The sequence below is a fragment of the Varanus komodoensis genome, unplaced genomic scaffold (assembly GCF_004798865.1).
Source record: "Varanus komodoensis strain SLA01 unplaced genomic scaffold, ASM479886v1 scaffold35, whole genome shotgun sequence".
Lineage (NCBI taxonomy): Eukaryota > Metazoa > Chordata > Lepidosauria > Squamata > Varanidae > Varanus > Varanus komodoensis.
The window spans coordinates 2,044,869-2,059,529 of NW_025335856.1; the positions used below are offsets into that span (position 1 = coordinate 2,044,869).

General features: G+C 43.8%; 1 protein-coding gene across 4 annotated transcripts in view; it reads right to left on the reverse strand.

Moving 5' to 3' along the window:
* SLC25A51 (solute carrier family 25 member 51) overlaps nucleotides 1–6,426 on the reverse strand; it is a 9,509-nt gene extending 3,083 nt beyond the window's left edge. The window contains exons 1-2 of one of the 4 annotated variants that reach the window (XM_044439647.1): nucleotides 6,287–6,426; nucleotides 4,250–4,411 (exon numbers count right to left, since the gene is read on the reverse strand). The gene's annotated coding sequence lies outside the window, so the exon portion shown is untranslated. The other 3 variants (XM_044439645.1, XM_044439646.1, XM_044439648.1) reach the window with 3 other exon arrangements.
* Between the last annotated feature and the right edge of the window lie 8,235 nt (nucleotides 6,427–14,661).

Genomic DNA, 14,661 nt, shown 5'->3' on the forward strand with positions numbered 1-14,661 from the left:
CTTTTTCTATGTTCAAGGCTAAATTTTATTTTCATGAAGATTTTTTCACTGAGTTACAATAATTCAGAACCAACAGAAATTACCAGGCCTGTCTGCATTTGTTTAAAACAGGGGTTGGGAAAATCTAGGCCACAGATGTTCTGCGTTCAACCAATGGAGACTTGGACTCCTTCCACAGGCCCAACTTCCCAAGCTCTCTGCTTCCTCTCCAGGTCACGCCCCTGGAAGCAAAAAGAGTGTGTCTGCGGGAGGCAGCAGCAAGGAGAGGAATCCTCATGACCCCTGATGAGAGATTACGTAGAGATTCCCCTACAGGCCCCTCTTTAACACCAATCAGAGATAACAGTAGGGCTTCCCCTCACTCAGAATCCTACTCACCCTTCCAACTGAAGCTCTGGAAGCACAGCTTCCCCTCCCCACTTGAACTTCACAGAGCTAAACAAGCTAAACAAATAGATAAATTGCTTCAGGTTTTACCCTTGTTCCTAAGCAAGGTTCATTTTTGACTCTTCTTTCAGAGCATTTGGGAAGCACCTACTTTCTCCAGAGAATCACTTTCAGAAAGAAAGTGAGATGGAGGGTTAAGATTCTCTTTCAGAAAGAAAATGGGATGAGGGGACGAATCTTAACCCCCATGTTCAAAAGAAAGCTATAAGAAATACTTGTCACAGCTTAATGCCTTTTCTACCAATGCATGCATTTTTCAGTATGTGAATTAGCAACTGGGGTGCTTGTGGCCCAGCTAGAGCCAGTGGCTGCTCTGCGCTGGAACACTGGCTCAGCCATCAACATGAATTGTTTAAACAATCCCTGCCTCCCTGTTCCCCTGCAGACTCTTGATAGGATGAATGAGCCGGTCCAGACTCACACGGCAACTGTGTCTTTACAGCCAGCTTCTTCAGAGCAGAAACAGAAGTGAATAGCCCTGATCGCTAAATGCTACCTCCCTCCTGCTTACTATGTTCTACCTCTAGTATCAAGGCAGTATGGCCAAGTACACCAGTTGCTGTTGCACTGTTATCCTGCTTGTAGGATCCTGTGAGCAGCTGGCTGGCCACAGAATGCTGGAGCAGACGGACCCCGGGTTGGATCCAGCCTGGCTCTTACATTTTTGTGTGTAGTATCAGTCATGTTAAGCTTCCGACAGTTGATTTGAGCCGGCCAAGAGTGAGTACACAGCAGTTATGCATGTGAGATGTCTTCCTGTCTCATCAGCAACAAGAACCATATTAATATACATCATAAACCTGAATGGCAGAGTTGTTCCACATGCTAAGCACAGGACTGCTGTGTATGCGGGTTATATCAGTGAGCAAAAGATCCATTGACTGGGTTCCCATCACATGCTAGGCCATGGTGGCTTGGTATACTGTCCAAACTTAGTGTGCAGGGTAGCTTCTTTGCAGCTATGAGGCATCCTAACAAGCTAATGCTTACACTAGGGTTTCCTAGCACCCCCAGCCACAATGGTTCTTCTGCACTGATTCCACCTGCCATTTCATCCTGCCCTTACTTTGTGGTGACCGTGGGTGTGGCACCAACCAAAAATAAGGGGCTACCATGATGTCTAGCAAGGGGAGGAGAAAACAGAGCTGGGGGGGGGGGAGAGACACCTCAGAAGCCCCCTATTTTGGCATATTGTGGGCCCTGGGGCAAACAAAGCATGCTCTTTGGCTTTCTGCAGTGTTGGTTCCTGTGTGGTATGAATCCACCTGCCACATATACATAACTCTCTGGAAGTACCATGAATCTACCTAAGCCTCAAGAACATGAATTACTGCAGTCATTCCAAAGGCTCAAAACAATTGAGTAGACTTTGAAATTATGGTACTTAAGACACTATAAAATGTTTTCTGATGCTCTTCTAAACTTGTCCTAAAATGACAGATGCTAAAAGTTTAAAAAGCATATTGGTCATTTTCCAATAGAACCCAAATATATAGAACAGAAAAAATGTACATTTAATTTTCCTGTTGTGAGTATCCCCAATTCAACAAGACTTTCTACGTAAGTCATGCATGAAGCACTTAGAATTGTACCAAAGGATAAGGTCTTTTCATTATGAAAATCAACAAATTTCCTGTTGATCTGCATGTCATCAACAAATTGGACTACGCCAGTGCAAGATAATCTGAAAACTGCAGTTAAGATACTAACTTGGACAAAATAGCTGAGAACATACTTTGCATGTTGAAAGAACTCTGCTAATTCTCTATTTTTAAGTCAAATTCAAAATGCTAGTGCTCACTTTTAAAGCCCTACATAAACTGAAAGAATCTATTTCTGCATCCACTTCTCCTTGCATAGCAACCATCTTTGAAGGTTCTCTTTCAGATGCTCCCACCAAGTAAGGTGATGCATAGGGGAAAAGGGTCTGCTCTATTCTGCCAGCCCAGGGAATTTTTTCTGGCGACAGGCAAAGTCGATTTTATTTTCCTATTTTCCTTTACTAACACATGACTTTTATAATCTGCAGCTGTCAACAAACCTGTCATGGCAACCAAGCATATTTATTGTTTGGCAAACTGAAATAGGATGTAAGTTCCAGCAAAGTGTTTTGCACTTTCATTTATAGCTGCTTGGTTTTAGCTGCTTTACTTTTATGTGTCCCCACCAAGCACATTCCTCTTTGCCTCCCTCAGTCTTAGTTCCTACTTCCTTGTATGCCTTCTGACTCCTTTTCTGCTAGCCAGCCTTCATTCCTGCCAGTGCCCTTTCAGCAACTCATTTCCCCCATTTTTCACCACAAAAATGGGAAAAGGGAACTTTTGCACCAGCGCCTTCATTTTGTCCTCCAAAGGAGGCTGATTAAACAGCAGAAAAAGCAACTGGATTGTGAAGAATGGAGCTGCTAAAAATGAAGCTTTTAGAGCAGAAGCAAAGAACAGAGAGCCTGCTTCTGCTCTAGGCAAAGATAGTATTTTATTGTGCGGAACTACTAGATGGAGAGTTGAAAAAATACAGGAGAAGATTTTTCATGGGCAGGAGTTTTGTGTTCGCTAGTTGTATACATTTGGCAGGAAGGCTTCGATAGTGTTTAATTTCCAGAGGTATGCAGTGACTCAGATTTCTGTGGAACACAATGCCCTTCTTCTATCGCCCTTCTCCTTCATTCTTGTGGAAATCATAGGCTGCACTTGCTTGCTGGAAAGCCATTCTGCATATACTCTATTATGTTCCAACAGGCTAGCAGAAATAATAGACTGGTTACCAAGTGCACTGAATACCAATACAGACCCCTAATGTTCTAGTTTTATTGTGGCTTGCATTCTGTTGAATTGTTATGCCATCATTTTTATTATGCTTTTTTGATTGTATGTTTTTACTTAACTTTTGTGTATCTAAGAATAGAGATTACTGAATCAGCCCAAAGACCATATCAAAAAGAGATAATTTTTCTGTTGAAGGGCAGTACAGAACTCTAATACATGTGTGTGAATACTAGTGTAGATACTGTTTTCAGAATTTAGACTCTACTACAGTATACCCAAGTATGTTTAAAAAGGATAATTGTAAAAAAGACAATTCCTATGTAAAAAAGACAATTCATCCATAACACAGCGCAAGCTATTTCTCAACAGAGGACAGGTCCAGCCAAAGTTACATCATGTAGAGCAGTTGTCCCAACCTGTTGCCCTCCAGCTGTGTTAGATGACAACTATCAGCACGCCCACCAACCTGCAGTGCCATTCACTGTAGATGGGGCTGCACTGACAGTAATATGCATGGACAACACTGTGTACTTTTGGAAAACTTATCCCGGAGGAAGCAGCCTTACTTCTGTATTATTCATGCATGTTTTAGTAAGGACAGGAATTCATTAACAATGCATGATGGGTCAATTTGCACATAACTTTTTGGATGCTCTGCCTATTTTCTTTTGGTAAGCTCCCACTTTATAATATCCACCTCTGGTAACCCTGCCCCTTAATATGGCAAGTCTCCTTGTCAGAACAGGGTGGAATTTTGTGAAAAGTAGTCTAAACGATGAAATTCACAGTCAAAGTAATATTCTCCCTACTGAACAATGGCACTCTGAATAGCTTCTAATCTCGCACATGAACAATTGGTGGAAACATTAAGATACCACCCTTTCTAAGTAGGAGTTAGTTATACCTCTTGGTAAACTGAAGTGACCGTGCAAACACAGCCACAACTTCATCATGCATGACCCAGATTACACATTGCTTTAACATGCAATATATTTAATGCTATGTAGACCAAGTTCTATGATTGGACAAAGCTATACCTGAAGGCTTGGCTGCAGGTTTATCAGGTACCCACAAAGCCACCTCTGGTCTTTCATTCTCTTTCGCCTTTTTCAGCTCTGGTACAGGCCTTTGGAAAGTGAATTAATGCTTCTAACATCAGAATCAAGCTCCATAATTCCCCCAAGAGAAAGAAGCATAGGCTAAAGAAAAGACAACAGGACGATAATTCATGTTTTGCCATGATGACTCATATATTAAAAGGAGAACATTGGAACTGTTTAGTCATTGTAATCAAACTATTCTATTCACCATCCAAATTCATAAATTGTGTTTCTCCTCTCCAGCTTTATCAGTTTATCAGCTTTTCTACACTCACTGAGCCAGCCTCAGCCTGCCATTTGATAGGAAGTAAATTCTCTGCAATTGTATTGTTTGAGAATAAAGAAAACAAGGTACTATATCGCTTTGGCAATGCATGAAAATCAAAACTTCATAGATTTGGAAGGAGCTAAGGATGTCATCTAGCCCAAACCCTCTCCTTGGCTGAGAGGTTTCTCCTGAAATTTAGCCAAAATCTGCTTCCTTGCTATTCAGTCTTCCATGATGATGACTGGCTTACAGCTGTATACCACCCAACTAGGGTGCAATTCCTATTATAGGAATACCCAAGTAAGAGAAAGAAAAACAGTCAGATGAACCTTGAAGACTACCCAGAGTTTTCTGTTTTCACTAGCTTCTGAAGAATCCTTCTGGAATTTCCTTTTTTCTTTCCTGATTAAATCCTTACTTTATGCTAAAAACAAACTGCTAAACACAATGACATCTCCTGTTTATCCCTCTGCAATCAAACTACACTGGCCACATATCACAAAAAAAGTTAAGTATAAGACAATACAGGATTTTGCAGGCATTCATAGAACTTCAAACAGATGGTCTCAGTAATAATTAGATCAGCATGGTAAGCTAAATCTGCATTATTATTCAATATCACAAATCTGGGGAGGCTTGGGTGCACTGTAACTGGCCTAGTGAATTCACGACTGAAGTGAGAACTGAGATTGCTGACAGGTTTTTCCTATGGCACAACATCAGTTCTCCTCTCCATCTTTCTTTTGTATATCAGAGCAAGAACCACAGAGGCAAAGAAACATCCCTTTCTTGTAGCCTGTATGCACTCAGTCTTTTGCTTGCCATTTTCTACACAGGAGACTAAATTGAAAGCAAATCAATCTACAAAACTCCACTATTGTTGAGCTTTGTAGATGTGTCTATTCTCTATATTTTTTAGTCTACAGATCTAGTGGTATCTAAATGGTTATTGTTCTGCATTTTATATCTACAATGTATATAAAAGTTACCATGTGCGTTTTACAAGCACTATATATAAACTGAGAAAGATATAAGAATGTGTATTTGGTTCTGAATAATCCACCACAGTCCACCCAATTGGTATGCATATGATATGACTGCAATATGAGTGTGGTATGTGTGTGGGCATTTAGCAGATTCTGCATTCTCTATTGTGCATGCATAAACTTTTAGCTAGCATATGAATCTTTTGCAACTCTGAATGGGAGCTGACTCTTATTTTGGGCTGATACAGCAGTTCATTTCATGAAGTTTTATGCAAGTGGGACAGGACAACAGGGACACTTATTCTGAATCGATAGGGAGTAAGCCTACCATGTGAAGAAGTGTTTTGACGAGATATTTTGACACACTTGGGTAGCACTGCTACGTTTTTGCCTCGGACTGTTCCTCTGCCTTTATCTCCATCGTCGGAAAAGCGGTTGAGACACATGACAAGGGCGAGGCCGGTAAACTGAGACAATGAAGGCTGTTCTCAACCCTATTCTGGAGTCGCAGTGGGATTCCCAGCACCCAGCTGGGAAGCTGCCACAGATGGTTTGGCCGAGGCCCTCATCCTCACCTTGCCCTTGCCTGAGGTCAGGAGTTGCCACCTGCAGAAGGCCCGCCCGGGTGTTCTGCCTCGCCTCATCTCCATTTTGCCCGCCCGCCGCCCCAGTCGCTCCTGGCCAATCCCGGCTCGCTCGCTCGCTCGCTCGCTCACTCACCCGCCCGGGCTTCATGGCGGCGGAATGCCTACGGCTCGCGCGCGTTCTACCATCAGGCAAAGCCCGCGCGCAGGCGAGCCGAGCGGAAGCGCTCCGCGCTGACAGGCGCCCCCCGCACCGGCCGGGGCGCAGCCCTTCCCCACGCCCCCGCCGTCGCAGAGCCGCCGCGTGGCGTCAGCGGGCCGAGGTCACGTGACGGACTCCTCCCACCCACGGCCGGCCCGGGAAGGGTGCTGCGCGCGCGCGCTGCGGCTCGCGTCCAAAACGCTGGGAGGGAAAAAGGCGGGGCTTGTTGCTGCCGCGCGCGGGCGCGCGCGCTCTCCAGGATGCTGCGGCGGGGCCGAGTTGCTGGGTCTTGTTTCCCCTGAGGGGGAACTGCGAGAAGAGGATGCGCTGGAGGAGGTCAGCGAGGGCTAAGCAGCTGACCGAAAGTGTGGGCCATGGTAATGCTCGGGAGTGAAGGCTCAGTTTGGGGTCTTCAGTGACGGAAAATAGGCGATCGCCTTGCCAGTGCCGGCTCCGATCTGCATTAGCCCACGCTGGGCGCAACCCTGAGCACGCTTAGACTGAAGAAAGGGCCTACAATTCCCTGTTTATCTGAGCTTGTATAGGATTGCGCCTTCAGCGACCTGCCTCGCTGTGGTCCGCTGCTGCTTGTTGGGCGTCCTTGCCATTTCTGCTTTTTAGCCAAGCAGTCTAAACGAACAGGTTTGGGGCAGCCACTGCTGGTCTATTTCACCCCTTCTAGTGGCTTCTTTGTTCACGACCTTCGGCCCAGAGCAAAAAGCAGGCGAATGAGCTCTTCTCTGAGTTGGAGGGGGATGTTCTTACCGGGCCCCCCAATGAGGCATGGGCCTTCAGGGGTTGCCCCACCCTGCTGGCCCTTGACACCGGCTCTGAGTCTTGCATATGTGTCAGCCTTCTCTGTTGTCCTCACCTTTTCAATCCTACCCTGTTAGCAGTTCAGTGTTTACGATTGTGCCAGAAGATATCTGTATTCTTCATAAAATCTATGTTGATTAAGTCAGGGGTTTGAGATTGAGAACAAATTTAGTCTGCCCTTCCTGCTGGATGAAACAGTGCTCATTTGCCAACACTAACATCTGATGAAGTGGACTCTTGTCTACAGAAACTTAATAAATATGTTACTATTCAAGGGAGCACTCATGCATGCTAAAGACAGAAAAAGGTCTACAAGGGCAACCATGCCCCAGAAAGGCCTATGTTGGCTGGGGCCTGCTAGGAGTTGTAAGCCTTTTTCTTTAAACATGCAGAGGATTGTGCCTTAAGCAGGCGCAAGACTTGCAGCACAATCCTGTGTGTATCCAGAAGTGTTCTCCATTAAGTTCAGTGGAGATAACTTCCAAGTAAGGGGGTACATAGGATTTCAACTTTGTTGAAACGGTATTTAGTTGCTTTCTCTCGTTGATACTGGCAGCTTCCCCCTTTTACCATATTTCAATGGTAAATTACCATGAAAATGGTAAATTTCCATTTTGATCAATATAATTTTATTGATTTATTCATTACAGCATTACGAGAACAACAAACAAGGGAGCTGGAGAACAGTGACGAGAAGTACGAATAAAAATGTAACAAAAACAATTTGTGCGTCCTCTGCATTGTGAGGAAATGAATTGCTGGACCACATGATAGTCATTTTCTTCTATAGCTCAAGCATGAGGAGATAATGTACATTCTTTGATTACACCCAGAAGGATTTATTTGACATTGGGGCTTGCAGTCTGGCAGATCTGATGATGAATGTCAAGAAAGAGAAACCAAGTCTCAATAAAGCGATCTTATTTTTTTATTTATTTATTTTTCGATTTATATCCTGCCTTTTTCCTACAAAGGGCTCAAGGCAGCTTACATCATTCTCCTCCTCCACCTTATCCCCACAACAACAACCCTGTGAGGTAGGTTGGGCTGAGAGTCTGTGACTGGCCCAAAGTCACCCAGTGGGCTCCATGGCTGAGCGGGGACTAGAACCCAGACCCTCTGAGTCCCAGTCCCATGCTCTTAACCACTACACCACACTGGCTCTCTTGCCTTTCTTGCCTGGAATTACATCAGATAACCTTATGGTAATAATCATTCTGTCAGAGCGAGTGGTAGAGAACCTTCCTTGCAAACAGAAGGTCCCAGGCTTGAACCTGACTTCTTCAGGTAAGGTTATGAAAGAATCCTGAAACCTTGAAGAGCTTTGCCTGCCTTGCTCCTGCCACTGTTGTGACCATGGGCACCCGGTTTCTATACCAAAGTCCCCTTTTTATCCACTTAGGTGTATTTGCATGAAACGCTTACAGTTTTCTAGTGATTTCACAAAAGCTGTCAACTAAAATGGACCAACGACGCAATAAAAACTATATGTCACAATACCGAGAGTGTTGTAAAGTCTTCAATCCATTGCATGAGAGGTGAATGTTTATACCTCTTATCAGTCTTTTAGAATGCAATCCTAAGGGTGCTGCCCTTGATCCTTGTAAGCCTCCAAAGCAGCCTGTGCAGAGTGGGGGAAGCGGCAGAGGCAATGACTGCCTTCCTGCTCACACACTCTACAAGTCTAATTTTTGCGCTCTCTCATTTTGGGCAAGGAGGGAAAAAGGCTGCAGCAATCCTGGTATTATCCCCCCACCCCCTTTACACCTTCTCTGGGGTTGCTTTTTCATCTTGGGCAATCAGATATTGTAATTCTTTCTATACCAGCTGTAAAAGTGGGGACAGACACCCAAGCACGCATCCCCAGCTCTGAGGTCAGAGGTCTTTTTCCAACCCTGGATCTGAGAATACAAAGAATTCCATGGCCTCATAGACTCTTTCTACTAGGGGGCATAAGTTCTAAAACCAAACAGGTGAGCAGAATCCATTAAGGTCACCCATTTGTTTCCATGAAGCAGGTGAATAATTCAAAAGACCATGTACATCAGTGAATATGAAAGACTGTTCCAGTACAAAATTGATCTGTGCAATAACCTTGCCTCAAAAGAAGCAACCACTGAACATTGTCAAAAATACATTTAAAAGAACATTTACCAGATACTAGCTGAATTAGACAATTCCTTAGCAAAGAGAGATTGTGGTATCTGACAGACATGAAATGACACAGCAGTCATTCAAATTGACAGATGTGATCATGGATCCAAAAAGACTGGGGACTGATAGGATAAACACTGCTAAGTTAGATGCACCGTGACTTTACTCAGTATAAGGCAACTTCATATGGTTTGAACTTGATTCCAGTGCTGCACTAGCTCCATATGAACTGCCACCAACCAAAGTATTTAGTAGGTCTCTATAAGACAGCAATCCCTGAAAATAGCCTGTCAGGGAAAGATATTTCCAGGATAATTCCAAACGGTTCTGCCCGAGAACTGAACCCTCAACCCTGGAGCTTGCACATCACATATGGATTTATGTGCCAGTGCAGAACCTCCTTCTGCACTGGCCGAAAGTGACTAACTTATGCAGTGCAATTTTGCAGGAGTATAGTACTATCTTGGTATTGCTGTTATGATGGTCTCCCTGAATATGTCAGAAATTGCTTTAAACTATTGCTTCATTCTTATTCCAACTAACTTCAGAAACATTTCATTTTTCCAAGTAGTTTGTAAATCCTTCTAAGCTGCTTTTAATAACAAAGGATAAATGATACAGACCCTTTTAGTATTTCTGTTTGTTAGATGCATAGCAATTCAAATACAATTAGTGACTTGCATGCTTCCCCACTGACAGCTAGTTTCCTCTCAAAGCTCTTTTTCCTGGCTCTTCTAAAACCAACCCACTTGTATCTTTCCCATCTGATCAATGACATTTGCCTCTGCGGTGGTATGCCATTTTTCCTCTCAGCCCTGAATTTTATACAGCCTTTTAGGGTGCAGTCCTATACTTTAGAAAGAATAAAAGCCTACAACTTCAAGCATTCCTCATCCAGTGATGCTGACTGGCGCATGCTGGAAACGGTTGTACATTTGTCTGTCTGAACATGCATACGACTCTATCCCCTAAGCTCCCATTGCTTGTACTGTTTATATTGGACTGCTTCGTGCCTTCCCATCCATCCTTATTAATTAGTGGTGAGATGGCAGCAAGGAGTTTCTTTTCAAAAAGCTTGATAAACTGGTAAAACCAGAATGTTCTTCCACCTGCAAACAGTGGTAACAAAATGCATATTCAAAGTCCTGACCGCAAGATGGTTAATTTCATTTTATCCAGAATGGGTAAGGCATGATAATACTTGTGCTAGGAAACTTGTACATGTTGAATGCATGCTAGATTTAAATGTTCTTTATCCTTTTTGGCAAATAAATTTCAGCAATATGGCTAAGCTTGGAGATGGAAGCTCACAGCAAACAATCATTTTCCCCCATCAAGAACTCAGAATGTGTTTCGACCAATTTCCCTGGAAGAATGCCTGCATATTTGTCATGGATCTCTGCACATTGCAAGAGCTGTGGGAATATGCTAGGGTTTGCTTTCAGTATACATGGGATGGGGCAGGATTGCAGCCAGTCCATTTTGATGACTGGAATGGAATAAGCACCAGGGAATGATTCCATTATGGATGTATTAAGAATGTTTATTTGATTTTTCTATCAAAAATCAATAATAAAAGCAATATAATACTGCATTCCCCAACCTGCATCCTGTAAAGCCCAGCTAGTACGGCTAACAGTTTCACTGGCTGAGAGTTAGGAGACGTGTTGTCCATCACCTCTGGAAGGCACCAGGATGGGCATAAAACAACAGCGCCTGTTACATCGTGGTGAACAACTAAATCGGGTGACCCTTTATGACTCTCCAGATGTTGTTTATTAGATTTTTTTTAAAATCCCGCCTCATTAGCTGTAAGACTCTCTGGGTGGATTACAAGTCAGTTTGACCTACAACTCCCATTAGCCCTCACCATGGTCATAGGCAAGGCTGATGGGACTTGAATGCCAAAACACCTAGAAGGCCGCCAGTTGCCTACTCGTGCTGTAGATGAATGCATTTTCCACAGCTATGTCATGTAGAAGTTTGGTCATTGTGGAAAGTTTTGTTTCAGGTTGTTTATATACCATTATTATGACATCTGAAAGACTGTATAAACTTCTGATGGTCCCCTATAACCTTCTGAGACACCATTTGAGAATTAGTATGGATTGTGCTCAAATACATTGCCTTACCATAACCTTAACACTTGTATAAGGATTATTTAGTCTGGGATTGAACAATGGTTAACTTTATTTATTTATTTATTTATTTATTTAAATGTGTTTTGATATTGCTCTTAAAGATACTCTAGGCTTTTATTTATCTCATCCAAATAGTGAAACTCTAAGCATATTTACTCAGAGACATGTTTGGTTAAATTTATACAGGAAAAAGTGAGCACAGCATTGCAACTTAAATCTCATGTAATCAGAGCTGATAAAGCAACACAATGAGGCACGACTGCCATCTGGTGGTTCAAATTTTGAAATCTCAAAATTTGCAGTCAAGCATTTATCTCTAAAGTGCCACAATTTGCACAGAGTGAAATGATGTCTACCATGCAATCACCAAACAATGGCTGTGAGAAGATTGCAAATAGCTTGCATATAGAACTTTCCAATTTAAATCCTCAGAGTTGTTTTATTCAACACAACATGCCAGCATATGGGTTAACGTCAAGTCAAGGATTGTTGCTTTGTGTGAATCCAGCTACACTAAAAAACCATGAATGAAAAACTATGAACAATTCACAGTTCACAATCCAACAATAACTCATGGGTTTTCTTCATGGGTTGTTCATGGTTAACAAAACCTGATTAGTTAGCATGACTGAGATCACACAACAACCCATGGTTCCGTGACGACTCACACTCAACACTCTGGCTTGTCTTCTGTGAACCCATCCTCTGGCCAATTTGCATGGCACACCATGCTTCACCATAGGTTGTTTAATCCATAATGAGTCATGGTGGTGTCAGGATCTGAAGTGATGACACAGATTCCCCAGTGACATGATTATGAAGGGCAGCATTGTTCGACCTGCAAGTGCCTAGAAGACCAAGATCAGGCCTGTAGGTACATGTAAGGACTGAAGACTATGTAATCAGGCAGTGCCACTGGGACTACTGGTAGGGTCTATAAAATACAGCACCCTGCACCACTCACCTTTGTTGAAGCCATGTGGTCCTTTGTGGTGGTGGTTTTGTCTTTAGTCTCACTTTGTCTTCAACTGTGCCTTGACTCCCACCTGCTCCTCACTCTGCTCTTGCTTTTGATCTGTTCCTCCTTTGCAGGTACCTGGTCCTTGCCTTTGCCTCTGACTCTACTGTCTCGCTGGGTATCTGATCCTTATCTGATCCGACCTTTACGCCTGCCCCTCCTGCATTCTGCAAAGTCCTCCATCCACTTCCATCATCCCTGGTCCTGGTGTTCCAGCTGTAGACACCTGCCTGCCTGTGTCCCAGACCTGACAGGAGCATGCAGGCTGCATTTTCCATATGCACCCCCCACTCAAGGGTGAATTCAGCCACTGAAGCTTATTTGCGGGTTAAACTGCCTTCAGATAACCCTTTCAAAAGAAGAAGAAAAACCTTTGAATGATCCTTGGTGGCTGCTTTAGCATAACCTCTGAAAAAGGGGTTGCATATTTAAAAGGGTGCCTGGAACACACCACAGTTCATCAGAAGAACTGATCTCATGTTGTGAGCCACCCAGAGGTGCTGTGGCACAATTGGGCAGCATACAAATGCTTTAAATAAATAAATAAATAAATAAACTGTGATGGGTGACAGCATGGATCCATCTAGCTTACCATTCAGTTCACATAGTGGCCAATTAGCTGCTCAGTGAAACACACAAGCAGTAGATGAAGTACAAAGCCAGCACTCTCCTACTCATATTTCCCAACAACTGCTGTATATGGGCATACTACCTCTGATACTGGAGGCAGCATACGGCCATCGGGACTACTAGCCATTGGTAGCCTTATCCTGGTAGCCAATGATTACTAGCCATTGGTAGCACCTTTTAAAACATCAAATTGGTAACCATCCCTACTTCACTGATGAGTCCAGCATGTTGTGTGAACTGGGGCAGTATCTGTAGGGTTTGCTTCTGGTGGCAAATCTGTATTTAAGGATAGTAGAATTCTGGAGCAAGTTCCTCTGTTCCATTAACTGTAACATAGAGCATCAATTTAGGTACATGGGAGCCCCAGTGAAAATGAGTCCTACAAATGTGATATCAATACCAAGGCTAATTGGATCTGATCTGGTGAGGATCAAAGCCATCCCAACAATTAAAATGATGCCAGAATGATGTCCAAGTTTCAGTGCCGCAGAGATGCATATTAAGGAAAATTACCACAGACTTTTTTTCTTTATTCTAGGTTGTACTCCATACACCTTCCAGGGCCTGTGGGTACCCCCCTTTTTCCTTGGCATCAAGCTTGCTAATTTAAAAAGCTCAAAAGTGAAAGTACCCTCAGGGCTGTGTGATATTTATTATCTATTTATGACATGTGCATTCTGCTTTTCCTTCCAGCAGCTCAAGGTGGCATGCAAGGCTTTCACTCATGTTACCATCATCATCCTGAGAGGCAGGTTATGCTGTGAGCTGGTTATTTGCCCAAGTTCACCCAGGCAGCGACACGTCTCAGTGGAGATTTGAACCCAGGTCTCTCAACTTAGTCTGACTCTCTTACCCATGCATATTCAAGTGGGAGCCCCAGGCACCCCTCCAAGTGTCCTCGCACAGTGACCCTGATCCCCAGCCACGGAATTGTCCACCCCCATTGCATATGTTCTTCACTCTTCCCCTGAGGTTCTCATAGAGATCACTCTTCGGTCACTTCTGTAATGAAGAGAACACTCTCTTTCACTTCTGTAGCAGTAATGAAAGAAGGCATGTGTTGGGGGGAGGGGGGGGCAGCAAGCCAGTCCGCCAGACAGCCTGTGTGGCCTAAAAAGTAGTGCACCCTTGCTCCGGCCCCTGTACACACTGGCTGAGTTTCGCTCAGAAAACGGAATTTTTGGAGCTGGCATTTGCGCCATCTCCTGCGTTATGCATATGACTGTACGAAATAATAACACGGGAATGATTCGTATTCTTCTTTTAATTTGGCAATACGAAACTGTAACAGAAGGGAGAACCTTGCACGATCTGTTCTCGCTTGCTCCACTGCAGTCAAAGCCCAGCGTGCACGCGCAGGCTTGGAGAAGCACAGCCCGATGCCCTCTGAGTCTTACTGCAAGCAAAATGTCCCACTGACTACTGAGGGGTTTCTAAGCACCAGGGATCTGATTGTTTAGAAATAAGCCCACCTGGAATCCACGCCGCTTACTTGCAAGTAAACGTAGCCAGGACGGGGCGGCGTAAAATTCTGGGCAATCCTGCACGCC